General features: G+C 39.1%; 1 protein-coding gene across 1 annotated transcript in view; it reads right to left on the reverse strand.

Moving 5' to 3' along the window:
• The window catches only part of NYAP1 (neuronal tyrosine phosphorylated phosphoinositide-3-kinase adaptor 1), a 176,719-nt gene extending 168,283 nt beyond the window's left edge, over positions 1 to 8,436 (reverse strand). The window contains exon 1 of the mRNA XM_053718361.1: positions 8,325 to 8,436. The gene's annotated coding sequence lies outside the window, so the exon portion shown is untranslated. The remainder of the gene's footprint in view (positions 1 to 8,324) is intronic.
• Positions 8,437 to 15,185: the final 6,749 nt, after the last annotated feature.

The following is a 15,185-nucleotide window of genomic DNA, read 5'->3' on the forward strand; positions in this document are numbered from 1 at the left end:
TAATTTCCCCTTCTTTTTTGTTAAGATTATGTTAACAGTTTGATTAACTCATTTATCTGAGTGATGCTCAAATGGATGCAGAAGGAGCCTTTTGCCTACTTGCCCGGCTTACTGATGAAACCTATGGTGTCTTAACACTGGGACACCTCATGCACTTAGTGGGGAAAGTGGACTCCTTGCAATATTGAACTATGCTATATTTGATACTAATAATGTTATATTTTATGGTTGATGCTTCTTGACTTGTACATCACTAATAAAAAATAATAAATTAAAAAAAAAAAAAACACCACCCACATACCCCTACCCTAAACCCACCCAAACCCCCCTTAAAAAAACCTAACACTAAGCCCCAGAAGATCTCCCTACCTTGAGTCTTCTTCACCCAGCCGGGCCGAACTCTTCATCTAATCCGGGCGATGTCTTCATCCAAGCGGCAAAGAAGAAGTCTTCCATCCGGCGATGTCTTCATCCAAGCGGCAAAGAAGAAGTCTTCCATCGTGGCAAAGTTTTCCTCCAAGCAGCATCTTCAGTCTTCTTTCTTCAGCCCTCCGACGCGGAACATCCAGCTGGCCCGACGACTGAACGACGAATGAAGGTTCCTTTAAATGACGTCATCCAAGATGGCGTCCGTCGAATTCCGATTGGCTGATAGGATTCTATCAGCCAATCGGAATTAAGGTAAGAAAATCTGATTGGCTGATTCAATCAGCCAATCAGATTCAAGTTCAATCCGATTGGCTGATCCAATCAGCCAATCAGATTGAGCTCGCATTCTATTGGCTGTTCCGATCAGTCCACGGATAAACCACTAGGATGGTCAGACAGGCAGGGTTTGGCAACAGAGAGGCAATCCAGAGCAATAGGAGTTAATCCAGCAGAGTAGTCAGACAGGCAGGGTTCAGCAGCAGTATATCAATCCAGCAGTTTAGGGGTTAACAGGCAGAGTGGTCAGACAAGCAGAGTTCAGCAGTAGTATATCAATCCAGTAGTTTAGGGGTTAACAGGCAGAGTGGTCAGCAACAATATAACAGTCCAGCATACAGCAACAATAACACCTATACTTTGGCAGTGATAGGTAACAAGTGAGTAACTTACATAAGCAGGATCAGTGCCACAGGAGATCCTGACCGGTTTCAGAACGGAGGAAGCATGTGACGATGACGTCAACCCCGCACACAGACAGGAGCCGACTCCCCCCTAGGCAACGAGTAGAACAGCAGGCGCTGCGTCCCTAGCAACAGCTAGAGCGGCGCAACAGAAAGTGCATTAAGAAATACTTGAAATAGCATTGTTCTTCACCTAGAAGAAAATGTTATTTTTAAATATATATATATATATATATATATATATATATATATATATAATCCAATTAGCACGTGTTCCAGCACTCCAGCTTCAACTAATAATGAAGCACCTGGGTGCAATCCTCAATGGATTGTAGATAAGAGTTAGGAAAGGGAGGGCACTCTCAGGATTTATATACATCAAAGTTAGTTTATTGTTTATAACAACAACGTTAGAAAGTCATAAGGATAGGTCGACGTTTCGGCTTACATAGAAGCCTTCATCAAGACAGATGAACAGAATGTTTTGTTGGTGGTGTTGTGTGCGTTGTGAGTTGTTCATCTGTCTTGATGAAGGCTTCTATGTAAGCCGAAACGTTGACCTATCCTTATGACTTTCTAACGTTGTTGTTATAAACAATAAACTAACTTTGATGTATATAAATCCTGAGAGTGCCCTCCCTTTCCTAGCTCATATATATATATATATATATATATATATATATATATATATAAAAACATCTGAACAGAATGCACTCCTGAGGTCCCAATGTTAATGCCCTGGGTGCTGCTCAAAAAATTCAAATATCTCCAGACAGAAGAGCACTCCAAGGGTCTTGATGAAAAAAAGTCACTTTTATTGTCAATAAAAGTGATTTTTTTCTGGAGATATATATAAGCAATAGTTCAAAAAATATATGCACTCTCACCACCGTCCTGCAACTGCCAGGGTGCTCTTAAGGACTGTATAGCAGATTATCAAGATTGAAGCACTCACTGGACTTTGGATATCAAAATAGAATAATTTATTTGTAACGTTTCGGGACCTCAAACGTCCCTTCTTCTGACAACCAGATTGTGTAAGTGATCAAACATAAATAGGCCTATCTGCCTCTCCCCCAATAAGGTCACCAATCACAGGAGACCGTGTGCAAAGATTAAGGGACTAAACCAACTGGCTATCCCAAACATAAGTAAAAATGTAACATCATCAAATATAATAACATAACAGGTTATAGTCTCAAACTTAGTGTTGACATACTATAATAAAAATTAATAAAGTGTCTGTTTATAATATAAATGCAAAAAGTGGACAGTGATCACACATATCCCCCGTATCCCTCACTTGACTCAGCCCCGGTTCAGTGTATAAATGGTACATACCGCACAGAAACTCATTCTATTGGGCATCTCCAAAGCTATACAAATGCGCACACACACACACAAACATATACATACATATATATACATATATATATATATATATATATATATACATACATACACACAAATCAATTGCACTCACAGGAATTTTGGATATCGCCAGTGTCAAACTTTGACTTTTCAGGGACTACAATATCCCCTTCATCAGAATATCGGGATATTGTAGTCACCTAAACGTCAAATAAAGTTTGACACTGGTGATATCCAAAATTGTGCAATTGATTTGTCTACGTATCTGAACCATAGTTGCACCGAGGTGGCTGAAATTAAAGGGTGGACTATATATAATATATATATATTGGCCATTTTATTAGGTACGGCCCTACTATGTACACAATTGGTTTGTTCCACTACGTTTCACGTCACGTGGCCACAGTTTTGCAGAATAACCTTCCTACTATCAGTTAAGCATACAAACCGCAGCAAGAATGGGTAAGAGCAGTGATCTAATGGACTTGGAACGTGGCATGATAGTAGGTGCAAGATGTGCTGGACAAAGCATATCTGAAATGGCAGTACTCCTGAACATTTCACATACCACAGTTTCAAGGGTGTATCAAGAATTGAGGAATTAACAAAAAACATCCAGTCAGTGGCAATACTGTGGAAGAAAAACGCTTGTTGATGAGAGAGAGGTCGTAGGAGGATGGCTAGACTTGTGCAAGCAAACAGACAAGCCACAATTTCTCGAATCACATCAGAATTCAACCTTGCTGCAGAGAAAAACATATTGCAACGCACCATTAGGCGCACCTTGTCGTGGATGGACTACAACAGCCGGTGGCCACGTCGGGTGCCGTTGTTATCAGTAAAGAACAAGAGAGCACACCTTTTGTAGGCACAACACCAGCACCGGACCATCGAAGACTGGAAAAAGGTCGCTTGGTCTGACAAGTCAAAGTTCCTAGTGAGTGATGTTGATGAAAGGCTCAAAATTTGGCAAAAACAACATGAATCCATGGACCCTTCATGCCTGATGAAAATTGTACAAGGTGGTGGGGGCATGGTATGGTGTGGTTGGGAATATATTCCTGGCACACGTTGGGTCCATTGTTACCCCTAAATTCACGTTTGAATGCCACAGCGTAGTGCATCTGTTCATGTTGACAGTTTATCCTCAGGCAGATCGTTACTTCCAGCAGGATAATGCGCCGGTGCACAAAGCCTGCATCAATATGGGATGGTACCTGGAATATGACAATTACTTTTTTTGCTGCACTGGCCCCCTCAGTCCCAGATCTCAATCTTATTGAATATCTTTGGAATTAGCTGGAAAGGGCTATTTGCTGCAGGCCTACACCTCCGTCAAATCTCCAGGAGTTGCGTGACACACTTATATCTTCATGGTACACAATACCGCCACAACATTTTCAGCATCTTGTTGAATCCATGCCTAGACGAATTCAGGATGTTTTGAAGGCTAAAGGAGGCTCAACACGCTACTAGGTAGCTGTACCTAATATATATATATATATATATATATATATACTGTATATATATATATATATATATATATATATATATATATATATATATATATATATATATATATATATATATATATATATATATATATATACACACACACACCTTTGAGCTCTTCCCTGTCAAACACCTTGACATATACTATATCCCTTTAAAACACTTTTTAAACATTTTAATTGTAAATATACATTTTATATTTAACATGTATATGTATCAACATAATACTTCATTTTAATATGTTTTACATGTGTTTTGATATACTTTTATTGTAGTCCTAACACTTTACTTCAATTCTCAAGTCACACTAACTTTTGTATCGCTGTTATAACTTTCAACTTGTCATATGGGCGAAGTTTAGCGCGGTTGCTCTATCCATTGAAATATACAGTGCACTAAACTGTTGTTGGCAGCGCTAAACATTCTCTGGTAATTCTGTTTTACCATGGACTTGTAATACCAAGTTGTGCGCTAATCTTACCACAGTCCTGTGATACTGAAAGTGCACCCTGTGCGATCAATAGCACTCAACTTGTAATATAAGCCAAAATATCTACAATCCTATCTCTATTTTAACTCCCTTATTCTACACTCTCTTACACACACACAATGGGCGTAAACATGTTTGCGCTTGTTAAAAGTACTGTGATGCCATTTTGGTACTCAGCAGATGCAGTGAATCTGGTAGTCTATTACTGTGGGGAAAAAAACTTGCTAATTTAGCTCTAAAAAAGAAAACTCACGAAAGAAAGAAAAATCCAATTATGAGTAAAAAAACACAAATGAGAGAAGACATACGCTGCAGGTAAAAACAGAGATTAGATTTAAGGGACATGAAACCCAAAAGTTTTCTCTTCCATGATTCAGATAGAGAATACAATTTTAAACAACTTTCCAATTTACTTCTATTAGTTAATTTGCTTCCTTTTCTTGTTATCCTTTGCTAAAAGTTTTATCTAGGAAAGCTCAGGAGCAGTAAAAAACATAGGTTATAGCCGTTGATTGGTGGTTGCATATATATTGATTGTCATTGGCTCACCCATGTCTTCAGTCAGCAACCAGTAGTGCATTGCTTCTCATTCAACAAATAACACCAAGAGAATGAAGAAAAATTGATAATAGGAGAAATTTAGAAAGTTGTTTAAAATTGCATGCTCTATCTGAATCCCCTTTATTTGTTCCAATCGTAAATGCTAACGTTTTACAAACACTAGGTTTTACAATCACTTTAAGCTAATTACATGAAGTGCAATAATATTGTACAATAAAAAGAAAAGCAATTAATCTCTCAAAGTAATGTATAGGGAATGTCACAATTAATTTACAGAAAAAGATTTCTAGGCTGTGGCTAGTTTTCTGTGGGGTATGGCAAAGAGGGAGGTACAGCAGTATGGGGGACAATGAGAAAGTGAGATGACTAATAGGGGGTGAGGGGAGATATGGGAGGTGACCACATGGGGAGAGAAAATAATGCAAGATAACACATTTAGAACACGCTTACAATGTACTCAAACATTGTGCTATAAGAGTAAACTAATTTGCAAAGCAGCTACAGCAACACCCTTCAAATGGGCTGGGCGCTCTCTCCCAACCCCACCTCCCACTAGCAGGTTGATTTCTGCTACTGTCTTTTGTCTCATAGCATTTCTAAAGCTAATATTGCAGTATTAGAATTTTCAGAATATGTGGTGGCAGTAGCGGACCTACTCAACAAAGGGCCCTGGTGCAAGTTTTTTTGGTGGCCCCCAAACTTAACTCAATAAAAAGCAAAAGTAATAAAATACATTCTGCTCAATTTTAATGATTTTGAGGATAGATAGATGGACCTGCAACTTGCACTAATAAAAGGCTTCCCTGCATTAGGATTGTACACATTCTGCATACGCCTATGTGTAGGCTGGCTTTTATGGGCCCCCTCCAACTCTTGGGCCCTGGTGCCACTGCAACTGCTGCACCAATGGTAGTTCCAGCCCCTGGGTGGTGGTTTCTACAAGTTCTACAAGTAAAAGACGCATTTTCAATAACACAATAAAAGGTAAATAAGTTATTTGTAAACAATTAACATATTCCAGTAAGTAAAAGGGATAATTGAGAACATTAAAAGGTAGACATTTACAGTGCAATATCCCTTTAAGCATCTAGAATTCCTCTTAGTAGATATCAAGAATATACACTGGGCAAGATTCTAAAAACAAATGAAACCACTATTATATGCAGATCGAGAAAACATTGTGACTACATTTTTGCTTTAATAATCCACTCCACTAGCCATAAAGTTTCAAATATTGCTTATAACAAAACTGCCACTCTTTTTGTGTTTACAATTTAGTTTGAAACATGGTAGCCACCTAAAATAGAAGATAGCCCTATATTTTAAACATATCTTCCAAAATTTGTAGCTGGGTATCAGGGACTCAGGAGGTTGATGGTGACCTGTATTTGTTTTGTGGGTGGAGCTGTGTTGGGAGGAGTAGGATCATGGGCGATTAGTAAGCGGGATTGTGGGTGTGTCTGGGTGGTCACTGGGTGTGTCTGGGTGCTCCGTGGGTGGGGCTAAGGGAAATTCTGCAAATAGAGACACATGACTGTCTCAGAGCGAGAGTGGGGCAGAGCTCAGAAACAGGGACTGTCCCATCTCAAATAGTAAAACAGTTGGGAAGTCTGTTTTTATGAGCCAATTATCTAACATTTTAGGAGGCGTTATCAATATAGCTTTGCAGGATGTGTTGGCACTTTCCAAATAAATTATAAGTTTAATACGAAGCAAGGGATTTGTGGGTTAACAAAACCGTGACCCCCACACACACACGCATTAACTATTTACTACCTGCACCCCTATCAGAATCACACTTTAAAGCACTAGCCCCCCCATTGCTATGAATACATTACTAAACTAGCCCTAATCTTTATAACCCCTTACCACTATGACCCCCAGCATTAACCTCTTGGTCTAATAGCCTCACTGTCTCGCATGCTGGTGGTGAGAGTAAGGTCTTGGATGTCCTGGAATGCCTATCCATGAACTCCATCTTTTTGTATAGTGCTTGCTTGCACCAGACTCATCACCTAATAGGATGTGCATTTTCCTGCTACACCCCTTTTATGACAGTTCCAGTGCCAATGAGAAAGAACGGAGCCCAGACCCTGAAAGCTCTGCCACCACCCTACCAATCTCCTTTCCTTCCCAGTGAAGTATGTACACTTGCACTGACACATGCCAGTAACATCCCTGTCCTGTCCGCCCCAGGAAGATGCAGGGAAGTGATATCTAGCAGGAAGCATGCAGTATACAGTTTACACTCATTTAAACAGGACAAAATAAGGAGCAGAAAGCATTCCCTTACATTTGTGTGTATTACTTAACCATGGGGTAAATTAATTTCATGTGTGTTTCTAGAAAAACCAGCAGGTTAATTTATGTGACATGTGATAAAGGGTTAATTAATAGTTTATGTTACTGGCGTGCAAGGAGTTAATCAACTATCTCTGTGTTACTCTTGACCAAGAGGTTAATTTTCTCTGTCTTACTGACAAGCAAAGTGTTAATTATGTTTCTGCGTGTTAATAGCAATCAAGAGGTTAATGCTCTGTGTTACTGGCACCATAATGGGGTTAAATACTGGCAATAAAAGGGTTAATGAAAAACAAGGGTTTATATACTTTTCTGTGTGTTACTGAGCAATGGGTAACATACATTTTCTACATAACTGGTAGCCATAAAGTGTGTCATTGGAAAATAGGGTGTTAATGTTATGTATATATTACGTGTGTGTGTGTGTGTGTGTGTGTGTGTGTGTGTGTGTGTGTGTGTGTGTGTGTAAATTTGCAGTGTGTAAAAGTGTATGTGTTTGTACACTATATGGCTACAGAATTATTTTTGGCCTAGGCTTCTATATTTTAAACAAATTTGACAAGCCCTGCCTAGCATACACCTAATCAAATAGTGCAAAGCTGTAATTCCAATACATGTGTATATAATGGAAAAAACAACATATAAATAATATACAACATCATATTATAATTGTCTTCTACAGCAACGGCCACACACTATTCCACTGCAAATTTGCCAGTAAATACACGACCACCTCCTATGTGGCTACATGGGTATGCAATGCATTTCTATTTTAATACAGCATAATATGTGACACCTTCATTCCAAGCAAGGCCTGTTATGTTTTGTGTATTGAAAGATGCTTAAATATACGTTGTATGTATTTAGGTGTACGTGATAAATAGGTTTACAGGGGCACTAGTAAGGGGGACATTAATAAATAACAAGGAGAAGAATACCCCATTTGGCTGCAATTAAAATAATAATAGCCATTGACGCACCTTTCTGGGTCCGTCCGCCTTGTTTTCCTTTTAAGTCCTCGCCTCCTGGATGTGCTTCTTCTCCCTCCCCTTACCTCCGTTACACCGGCAGGCAGGCGGGGGGAGGGATGAGGTGACGGTCCGGTGGGCAGGGAGGTGTAAAGGGAGGGTGCGGGGAGAGATGACGGGGAGGGGAGACTGACTGCACACTGCAGCTGTCTGATCTTCGCGCATTGTGTGTGAGGCGAGTGTATGGGAAATAGAGGGTGATCAGGGTATGTGACAATGTGTGTAAATATGTGTGTCAGTATCCAGTGTTTGTTATATGCTCCATAAGCACCTTGTTTGCGGGAATCCGTTTAAGAGCATGCAGAGATAGATATCATCTATATGGATGTGAGCATTTATATGTGTGGCAACGTCTAAGCTTTTTATGCATGGTGAATGTGACTATATTCCTGTAATCCTGAGAGCATTTTATGTGAACATATGTATGTGTGACAGCTCCCTAGCCAGATTAACCATAAACACTATACTGTACTGCTGTAGATATCATTAATCCTATCCCCAACACCAAAATAAACCATTCATAGTATACCCACCCACTATATCCCCTAACCAGGGTTCCCAGCTGTCCTCCACAAAAATGTGACCTGGCACAATGACAAGTGGGGTCACACAATGCTTCCCTAAGGCTCTGCTCTTTTATTCCAGTCCACCATATATATTTTACAACATTTATTTTCATCCATTGGCTGCCAGTAAACAAAAACAATAAACACACATAAACAATAGTGATTTGACCCCTTTGACTGCCCCTCACTTCTTTCTTTTGCATATTTGTAATGCATTGTTGCATTGTACTTGTTATATTTAGCTGATAATCAGGGACTTTAAAAAACTGGACATTTAAGTGACCAGCATTTTTTTCAAGATTTTACAGGACAGCCTGCTACCCTAGCCCTTATTAAGAGGCCTCAACCAAAAGGGACATGCCACCCACATTTTTTCTTTTATGATTTAGAAAGATAATGCAATGTTAAACATATTTCTAATTTACTTATATTATCTAATTTGTTTTATTCTCTTGATATTCTTTGATGAAAAGCATATCTAGATATGCTCACTAGCTGATGATTGGTTGCTCCACATAGAAGCATAATGTGATTGGCTCACCATGTACATTGCTTTTTCTTCAAATAAGGATATTTAAAAAATGAACCAAAATAAATTATGGAAGTAAATTGTAATTTTGTTTACATTTATATTCTCTATATGAATCATGAAAGAAAGATTTTTGGTTTAGTGGCCCTTTAACTGACTTAAACCCTAACTATAAAACATTTAAAACCAGACACAGCACCTTAAAGTAAAGGTAAAGTTGCGGCTCTCGGATCATTCATATATGTAGCCTATGCGCTAATATATGAAAACGCTAACTTTTAATAAAAAAAAAATAATTGTAAAATTATATTTTTTATATATTACATTTGCTATTGACAGCACCGTCGCTCCACCCTCGATTTGACTTCCTGGTAAGTGCTCTATCCCATGTAGAAAGCGGCCCCACCCGCTTTCTACGTAAGCAGCCAGGCTCACTCCCTATTAACTAAGATGTGCGCATTGTGTTGGGCATGCGCTGTAGATAGAGGGGGCGGTTTGTCTACAATCGTGGGCACCTAATGGCCAGGATTTCAATTGGATGCCGGCGTTTACGTCACCATAACAAAATATGTGACACAGAGCCGGGCATTACGCTGAACTCTAGTATTCAAGGTTTGCAATGTCATTATATCGTTTATTATTCAAAATGAAAAAAATTTATGAATTAAACTTATGTTTATTTTTATTGATCTTTCAAAGCCTGCTTTTCATATGGTGCAACTTTACCTTCACTTTAAAGTAAAGGTAAAGTTACCTTCATGTCTATCTATTATATTATTCATTTTTCCAAATAAATATAACTTTCATTCATTAATTTTTATCAATTTGCTTGGAAAGAAAGTTATTACCGTTTCTAATCTTTTTCTGAAGGTCACGAAAATAAACCTGTTTTTTTTTCTGTCTTGATCACGCTTTTCTGTGATCCAATTGAAAATCTTTCCGTTAGGTGGCCGTCACTTCACGTCATCCAACTCATTTCTCATATGCGCATGCAGTATTCATTTTTTCGGAAGCTAGGAATCCATGATCGCTCCCATTTCACGCATGCGTATTGGTATTGTTTAGAAATTCCGATACAACGTCATCGGCATAATACTGAAGGCTCCGATTCAACGATCTGTGAAAAAAGCAGCTCCTCTCTGTCTTGCATAACATAGTACTGAATGAATACATTTATTCATTGGATACTATGTTACAATTAAGATTGACGCATGTGCAGTTTAGAACGGGTTCGCCGATTATCGCATGCACAGAAGAAAGTGAGATCGCCGATAAGCGCATGCTCAGTTAATCTGAGCATTGTGAACGCGTTTTTCAGAGACGTAGAGATCGGGTGGGATCGCTCTATACATTAGAGGGCAGAAAACCAGGAAATAAGGGCTGGGAGGAGTCAGTATGGAAATGGTAGGGATTTTTATATATATATCTTCTGAAAAATAGAAAAGTAATAGATAAAATAAATTAGGGATTAGTTTCTGGTCATATTAGCAAATGCATTGATGTGTTCAAATTGGAAAAACTTTACCTTCACTTTAAAGGGACACTAAACCCAAAAAAATTTCTTTCATGATTCAGATACACCATGCAATTTTAAGCAACTTTCTAGTTTACTCCTATTATCATTTTTTTGTTCTTTTGGTATCTTTATTTGAAAAAGCAGGAATGTAAGCTTACGAGCTGGCCCATCTTTGGTTCAGAACCCTGGATAGCACTTGCAGATTGGGGCCTGCATTTAGAAAGAAAAAAAATCAAAGGAGGCAACCTCAAGGCAATATTGCCTGTAAGGCATTCTTTCCACGGTTCCACCCATAATAACTCTAATGCAAACCCACTTAAACCTCCCAAAATCCCAATATTGCAGATAGCTTTTAAGGATCCCCTAACAACTTCACCCAAAAGGTATTTTGCCAATCCATGCAGTTCCTTTTGTTTTGATTGAAGCATTGTCTCCCTTTTCAGCCTCTCTATTCACTGAGGTCCTGTAAAGTAGTCCACTCCTTGCCAACTGAGAATAAGGGAAAATGGCCTATAATAAACCCCCTCCCAAAAGACATTTGAAAACCATAATAAACCACTATTTGGAAGCTTGCTCGAGAAATGAAACATTTATGAAAATTCATCAATTTATGAGGGCCATTTTCCCTTATTCTCAGTATATCATATATATTTTCCCTTATTCCTTCACCCATAATACACCTGCAGATACAATTTATAGGTGCAGGTGTATTATGGGTGAAGGGGTGTTTTGAGTTAGGGAGGTTTTAAAGTGGAGTTGTGAGTGATGGGGTTATGCATCAGCGTTTCTTAGTATTAGTGAGGGGTCCATTATGGGTAGGGGGAAGCAACTTAGGTTTTAGATGTAGTTTAGAGAAGGAAGAGGTCAATGCAGTTAGGGGTTATTGGGTGATGGATGGTACATTATGGCTGTGTTATCCTGTAAGGGTGCAGGTGTGGCTTGACCTTTCTTTACGTGAGTAGTAGCTGTTTAAGATACAAAGAGATTGACGAGATGTGTGGTGGAAACTATTTGGATTTATTAGGAGTTGTAGATTTTCTTGGTGGGAATATATATTCATTCTCTCTCTCTCTTTTTATATATATATATATATATATATATATACATATATATATACATATATATATATGTAATTATTATTAATATTATTATTTTTATTTGTTTATTTAAATTATGGCTTGTCATGTAGCGGTCAATGAGTGCTAAAGGGCTTCACTGGGTGGAAGACCATTACGGCTCTCACTCCTAACCCTAACCAAACTTGCAACCTACACCCGACTACCATCTCATGCCTAGCATCCCTGCCACACTAGCATTTTTACAACACCAGCCCCAGCATTCTCAGTTCACTTACATCTCCAGCACAACTAGCACTACAAGAATTTCCAGCCCCACTTGCAACCACTACTGCATATAAACCCAGCTTCCTTCCATTAGCAACCCTAGCCCTCCTACCTGAACCCTCCCTGTTCAACCACTCTATCACAAATATGGTACCTAGTTCCTAAGGGAACCTCCCTAACAAGAAGCCTCACACCTTAACTCTGCACCCAAAAAATACAACCCTATTAAAAAAACACCCCTTCCATTATATATGGAACACTAACATTAATTTCCCTCCTAGTGTAAGACCTCTGGGTCTCAACACAAAGTAGGTTCCTACATTAATCATGGTTCTAGTTTTGTATTGTTCTTTATTCAATCTTGATTTCAACCATTGTTTCTCAGCGTCACCCCCACAAAAAAATGGGTTCCTTCTCTTAGCAGTCCTTTACAAAGCAAAATTACTGTAGTGGGATCATACCATTGGGAGAAACCCAGTCATGGTTATAGACATTGATTATTTAATACTAATTGATTATTTATGTAACCAACCAATAAAGGGACTGCAAACACCTTGAAATTAAATGACATTTCAATTGTGTTGCTATAGAGAAGCATATCAGCCAAGTCTAAAGGACCATTGAACTTAACATTTTAAAAAAATGTATTGAAATATATAGTTATTGTAGTATACATTTATTATTTATTTTGCACCCTTTTGCTGTAAAATACATCTTAAAATTGTGCTTGTTCCACTTTCTCCCAGGGGGGCTTGGGCTAATAATTTTAGCTAACATTCTGTGAGCCTTTGTTTACCCCCTCCTCCTTCACATTATCTGTACTCATTTGCTCTTTTAAAAGGAAATGACACCCAAACATTTTCTTCCACGATTCAGAAAAAACATGTGATTTTAAACAACTTTCTAATTTACTTCTATTATAAAATGTACTTAATTCTTTTGTTGTCATTTGTTGGAAAATAAACTATGCATTACTGGGAGCTAGCTGAGCATATTTGGTGAAACAATGACTAGAGGCATTTGTGTGCAGCCACTGGCTCCCTGTAGTGCACTGTTGCTCCTGAGCCTACCTAGGTATGCTTTTCAACTCCCCCTGCAGGGTTTAACACACAGTAGTCTATGGCCGATAGTCTTAAAATGACATGTTCTAACAGATTAAAGCATGCCAATTTTTTACTATAATGGCCCTTTAAGCCGAATCAGTGCTAAACCACCTTAAGGGAAGGTTATACCAGTCTCTTTCCTTAATTGCACATGTGCAACATGAGTTAATGCAATATGTGTGTATTCGTTTGTGATTGGTTAGCAAGGGTTCTTTTGTTCTGGGGGCAGGAAAATCAGTTAAAAGAATAAAAAAAGCATAAACAAAATGCTAATTTGATCAAATGAAGCTGCATTGTTCATTGAAAAATTATTCTCCAATATGAAGGTACGTTATCATATACAAAAAAAAAAGTTTAGTTAACAAAAACAAAGCCTCAGGAAAGCTGTGCTGCAAGTAAGTTTCTCTGCAGTAAGAGTCGTGGAGGTGATGCATACCTTATGACCACAAGAAGAAGCAGTGGTACATATCCCTTTAACATGATTCAGTGAACTGGGACATTGTAAATCCCCAGTTTGCTCCTTAAAGGGACAGTCTACTCCAAATTTGTTATTGTTTTAAAATATAGATAATCCCTTTATTACCAGTTCCCCAGTTTTGCATAACCAACACTGTTATAGAAATATACTTTTTACCACTGTGATTACCTTGTATCTGAGCCTCTGCAGACTGCCCTTTTATCACATGGTTATTTATTTATTATCTTTTGACTTGCATCTTAGCCAATTAGTGTTGCTTCCTGCACAACTCCACGTGAGTGACCACAATATTATCCATATGGCACACATGAATTAGCAGTGTCTTGTTGTTAAAAGCTAATACAAATGCATGTGATAAGAGGCTATGGGGTAGATTTATTATACCCCGGGCGGATATGATTGGCTATAGAGAATCATGTCCACCCTGCATCACTAAATGCAGACAGCATACACTGTCGGCATTTAACATTGCACAAGCAGACCTGGTGAACTGCTTGTACAATGCCACCCCCTGCAGATTCGTGGCTGCTAACAGGGGGTGTCAATAAACCTGATCGTATAAGATTGGGTGGATTACTGCCCGCCACCTCAGAGGCGGCAGACAAGTTAAGGAGCAGCGATCTTAAGACCGCTGCTTCTTAACTCCTGTTTCTGGCTAGCCTGAAGGCTCGCGCGGAAACAGTCACATTTAGGCCATTCGGCTCTTGTTTAATCGGCAACTGTGTGTAGTGGCTTAGAAACAGGAAGAAAATTAGAGGTTTAATGTTATAAAGTATATAAATATAACAAGGCTGGTTGTGCAAAGCTGGGGAATGGATAGTAAAGGCGTTATCTATCTTTTTAAACAATAAAAATTTTGGTGTAGGGGGCGGAGCTAACCGCCATTCTGCATAGTCGCATGTAGCTGGAGCTCTCCCAGAGACTGCTAATTAAAATCCTGAGATTTGTGTCTAAATTAGCTCCAGCTTACCTATTTTTATTAGCCATCAACTACACAATACTCCTGCATACTCCAGGAGAAGAGGGGCAGCCCCTTGGAGGTCCCTGACCGAGTTTGAGTGGCTTCGCTATACCCGCCATTAGGCCTGCAACTAACGACTGGAAACCCACCCACAGAGCGATAGCCAGATTGCAACTAGGCATTTGTCCTCCGGAGGGTCAGGGCTCCGCTCCGGGGACCAGCTGCTCACGACTGAGACACCACCTGGCTGTGCCTGCGACCTATACCTCGGGGCCTAGGACCGGAACACCGGGAGGTCTGTTCCGTCAGAGTGAGGA

Source organism: Bombina bombina, chromosome 6, assembly GCF_027579735.1.
Source record: "Bombina bombina isolate aBomBom1 chromosome 6, aBomBom1.pri, whole genome shotgun sequence".
Classification (NCBI taxonomy): domain Eukaryota; kingdom Metazoa; phylum Chordata; class Amphibia; order Anura; family Bombinatoridae; genus Bombina; species Bombina bombina.